Source organism: Myotis davidii, unplaced genomic scaffold (assembly GCF_000327345.1).
Source record: "Myotis davidii unplaced genomic scaffold, ASM32734v1 scaffold88, whole genome shotgun sequence".
In the NCBI taxonomy this organism is placed as follows: Eukaryota; Metazoa; Chordata; class Mammalia; order Chiroptera; family Vespertilionidae; genus Myotis; species Myotis davidii.
In genome coordinates this window covers 3,411,934-3,417,153 of record NW_006300377.1, presented here as the reverse complement: position 1 = coordinate 3,417,153, position 5,220 = coordinate 3,411,934, and the positions used below count along the sequence as shown (strand labels likewise).

Below are 5,220 nucleotides of genomic sequence, written 5' to 3'. Positions count from 1 at the left end.
GCGCAGGCTCGTCGCGGGTCGCCGAGTCCCTGTTGGGGGAAGGTTGCGGGCAGGACTGAGGCAAGCTTGGGTCTGGAGCGCGCTGGAGAGTGGTCCCTCGGCAGGTGGGACAAAGATTTCCTGCTGGTCGGGAGGGGGAGGGGCGGGGGCTGTTTGCTTCTAAAAATTCTTTTCCAGCCTTGGGGGTCGGTTACTTGGGCCTGGGGAGGGAGCGTGTCATGATCTTAAGTGCATCTTTAACAAATCAGTCTGGAAGTTGAACCGGGGCGAGGACCGGTGCGGGTGGCGGCGGCGGGAATAAAGTCGTGAGGGGGTCTCGTGAGGGAGACCCGGAGGGTTCCTTGGTAACACCGTCGCGAATTCATTTTCCTGCCTCTCTTACCTCCTCTCCCCATAGCCGTTATAGACCGGGGTAGAGGTCGTGCTCGTACCTGTGAACAAGTGGGGTCGTTGGCATGTCCTGATTTAGGAGGAAGATTTTTGGCAGCTATACATGCCATGTTCTAGGCTAGTTTCGTTACCAACAATTCAGAATGTGGATGAGTATGGCAAGTTTTGTCAACACAAGGATGTACCTAACCCATCTGCAGAGGGGAACCGCCAGTTCTGTAGTTGTTAAGTGCCTTATAAAGTTTGTCTTGAAACTTTTAAAATTTAATTCCAAATGACTTTTTTCAGATGGAGAACAATATTGTGCTATCGATTGAGCAATATTTTTCAGACTTCTACAGCTCCACCCCCCACTCCCTCCCTCGGCCCTAGCATGTGAAGCAGTGAGTTCGCTATCAGGAATCTTCTTTTTGGAAACGGTCTCAAAATGATCAAATGAGTGCTAAACCAACCGCGGGAAAAAATTATTAATCTTTTAAAAAATGTGTTTTTATTGATATTAGAGAGAGAGGAGGGGAGAGGGGCATCGATGAGAATCTGAGAATTGGCTGCCTCCTCTGTACTCGCTATCAGGGTTCGCACCGGCAGTCAGGGCCTGTGCCCCGACCAGGAATCCAGCCGGTGACCTCTTGGTTTGTGGGTGCACGCCCAACCACACCAGCTGGGCACTACTTAATCTTTATTGAGAATGACCGTTCTTAGCACGAAATTAGCAAGCTCATGATATTACATCTAACATTTGCAGTAAGTGCTTATATGCCTGGCACTGTGGTTTCTAGGGAAAATTTAACTTCACATTAATTCTATGTAAAACCCATTTTTTAGATGAGAAGGAATGTAGGCATAGCGGGGTTAAGTAATGAAGATCAGATAGCTAGTTAAGACATTGAGCTGGGATTTCAATCCAGGTTTGTCTCAACTACAGTACTTGTGTTGGACGCCACATACGCGTTTCTTTAATCTATGTTTTTCTCCTTAAAAGCCTGAATTATAAAGAACCAAAGAAGTGTCTAGTATTTTTTCAACAATTTATTAGGAAAATATTTTCAACTACACAGCAAAATTGAAAAGTGTACAGGGAACATCCGTATACCCACAAACTAGATTTACCGTTAACATTTTACTGTACTTGTTTTAATCACATGTTTAGCTATACTTTATCCATCACCAGTTATTTAGGCATTTCATTGTGTTTTGAGCAATTTATTTATTTATTTATTTTTTAACTTTGAGATTTTTTTTTAAATATATATTTTATTGATTTTTTACAGAGAGGAAGGGAGAGAGATAGAGAGCCAGAAACATCGATGAGAGAGAAACATCGATCAGCTGCCCCCTGCACATCTCCCACTGGGGATGTGCCCGCAACCAAGGTACATGCCCTTGACCGGAATCGAACCCGGGACCCTTCAATCCGCAGGCCGACGCTCTATCTATCCACTGAGCCAAACCGGTTTCGGCTGAGCAATTTAAATTTAATGTTTATAGTCTTAGTTTTATAAAATTTTAGGTCCTCCTCATGCAATAATTTGTCATAGATAGAACAGGTTAAGCTGTATGAAATAGATCCAAGTGGTTCATTTAATATAAATATTGGGTGTGGAATGCACGTGTTTTTAAATTTAAAATTTTTCTTCAAGCTTTGAGTTTTATTTATCTTTTTTTTTCCTTTTGAGAATTCTCCTATTTTTAAAATCTCCCAATGTCTCTATACATTTTTCTCACATAAAACTGTGGAGAGTGAACCTTAAAAAAAAAAAAAGAAAATTCAGAGCTCTAAATCTACTGAATTTGTTTTTTCTTAAAAAAAAAACCCCCAAAGGAAAGTCAATAATTTTTATGCAAATATATACAAAGAATTTCCCTCCCTTCCCCATGGTACTGAGAGTAGATGCCGTCAGGGTACATTTTTGGAAAAGTATGTTTGGGGTTTTACCTGCATGGAAAGCTATTCCACCGAGAGTTTAGTCCACCAGCCTAGGTGTGCTCCAAGTTTTGAGTTTTAAACTGGATTCTGCCGGACCGGTTTGGCTCAGTGGATGGAGCGTCGGCCTGCGGGCTGAAGCGTCCCAGGTTCGATTCCGGTCAGGGGCATGTACCTTTCTTGCGGGCACGTCCCCAGTGTGGGGTGTGCAGGAGGCGGCTGATCGATGTTTCTCTCTCATCGATGTTTCTAACTCTCTGTCTCTCTCCTTTCCTCTCTGTAAAAAATCAATAAAATATATTTTTAAACTGGATTCTTCCTCATTAGGCTTGACCGTATGGCATATGACCATCAATTAAAATAATGGGGGTAAATTACTTTAGATATTTAATGTCATTCAAGGAGATTTCTGAATTCGTCTACTAAAGCTGTTGTTATTCACCTTATAAATAGAATGTTCTAGAAAACATCTATGCACTTTGGTAACAAATTCAACTCGATTTTAAACATATTCTTCTTTCTCTTATAATACACTTAAAACTTTTAACTGTCTATCCTTTTGGCTGTCTAAACTTTTAACAACATGTAAAATACATAGGACTTGTACAGGTTTCCCTTTAATTTTACCCGTTTCGTTGTGGTGGGGAGTTATATTCAGTATCTTTTGGGCTCCCTAATCCATTTTGGTTTTGATATTTGGATAGAATGTTCAGTTCTAAATGGTACATGTGGTACATCTGTGCTTTTTTTCTGTGAGCGCACGCACTTGCAATGAACTCCACGTGATTCCATCATGTGCCTGTGCGTGATAAACTCCACCTGGATTCTATGGCCCGCTTGCACAATAAACGTGGATTCCATCGCGAGCATGGGAGATAAACTTCTCGTCGATTCCATATGTATATTCCCAGGAGATTAGGGACTATACAGTACAGTATCTTTTAAAATAACTTGACTCTCTGCCTTGAGGAAAGTTTAAACAAACGAAATAGGCCTAGATAATAGCTTTCAGTTATTTAATCTGAATTTGCATTGTATTTATGATGCTTACTGCCTTTTATAATCATAACTCGCAAAAAGTTGTTAAGCACATATGTTAATTGATGAGCTGTATGCTAGGCATTGTGTTACGGTATTTGTGATTATTAAGGTAATATATTTTGGCTCTCTCTAAATAGTGCACTCCTTTCCAGTAGAGCCCATATCATTGCTTTTTTGCATCTCTGACACCTGTGATATTCACGTAATGGGAACTCAGAAAACATTGATTTTTGCCCTAACCGGTTTGGCTCAGTGGATAGAGCGTCGGCCTGCAGACTCAAGGGTCCCAGGTTCGATTCCGGTCAAGGGCATGTACCTTGGTTGTGGACACAACCCCGGTGGGGAGTGTGCAGGGGGCAGCTGATCGATGTTTCTCTCTCATCGATGTTTCTAACTCTCTATCCCTCTCCCTTCCTCTCTGTAAAAAATGAATAAAATATATTAAAAAAAAGAAAACATTGATTTTTGATAAGAGAAGTTTATCTGTTACAGTAGAGGCTCTATGGCTTTAGTACTAAGTTATCTGCTTTGTATTTTTGGGAGCTTCTGTAAATCTTCCTTATCATCCTCTATACCCCAAATTTCTCTCCTGTGGATCCAGATTTAGGGATCTTCTGATTTTTCTGGGTTATGGTAAGGTAGGAGAATGTGGGAAAGTGTATTTTAAGATCATTGGGTTAACAACCTTAAGGTTCTTTGTAGGCCTTTCTGAAGTCATATTTTCCTGCTTGTAGGCTGTTAGAATAATAGGTATTAATTGGCCAAGATTTTTTTACAAAAAATAAGCTTTTGTTGATTTTTTTTTTGTAGAGAGATTAAGGGGGGAAAGGAGGGAAGGAGGGAGAGGGAGAGAGAAAGAGAAACATCCATGTGTGAGAGAGAAACATGAATCGTATCAGTTGCCTCCTGTATCCTGACGGGGCTCTGAACCTGCAACCTGGGCATGTGCCCTGACCAGGAATTGAACAGGTGACTTTTTGGTGCATAAAACCACGCTTGACTAACTGAACCACGTCAGCCAGGGTTAGATAAGATTAATATTATTGTATTCAGACCGTATCTGAATGCTAGTCTCTCTGTGAACTTTTGAGGAAGAAAGTGCGTCATAGTATATCCATCTATCATCTCTGCTATAGAAAGCACTAAGTTCACATGAAAGCTAGTATTAAACACATACATCCTCTCTCTTACTTTAAAGTCAGTATATTTTTGAGTGAATTTTTAAGATTGTAAAATTTTATTTTCTAAAATAAGATTTAAAATTTATTAGGTAGGCTTGTTCTAAGTGAAATTATTTTATGCTTGGATATTATAACAAACTATCATAAAGCATGGTATCTAATGAAATCTGGTGTCCATATTTTTGCATGAAATTCCTATGTCTTTTATTTTTTATTTTATTTTTTTAAAATATATATTTTTATTGATTTCAGAGAGGGAAGGAGAGGGAGAGAAAGAAACATCAATGATGAGAGAGAATCATTGATCGACTGCCTATGGAATGCCCCCTACTGGGGATCGGGCCCACAACCCGGGCATGTGCCCTTGTTGGGAATCGAACCCAGGACCCTTCAGTCTGCAGCCAAGGCTCTATCCACTGAGCCAATCTGGCTAGGGCAAATTCCTATATGTCTTAGCCCCTCCAGCAGTGGGCCTTCATTTTTTCCTCCAGGAGTGAGCTGGAAAAACCCTAGATCACCTTGGATTCTTATTATCCAAAGTTATCAAGAACACTGAGAGTGGTGTACAGGGAGCTTAGCCAATGAGCTGTAAAAAAAGGTGTTTCCTCTGCAGCTCATGTGCAAAGGCGGGCCTGCTGGGGGCTGTCTCCAAGTAGAGGCAACCTGGGCACCCTCTCCTGCCTC

At 41.0% G+C, this 5,220-nt stretch overlaps 1 protein-coding gene across 1 annotated transcript in view; it reads left to right on the top strand.

Moving 5' to 3' along the window:
* Positions 1 to 81: 81 nt before the first annotated feature.
* Positions 82 to 5,220, top strand: part of ZMYM4 (zinc finger, MYM-type 4) — a 118,721-nt gene continuing 113,582 nt past the window's right edge. The window contains exon 1 of the mRNA XM_015572841.1: positions 82 to 104. The gene's annotated coding sequence lies outside the window, so the exon portion shown is untranslated. The remainder of the gene's footprint in view (positions 105 to 5,220) is intronic.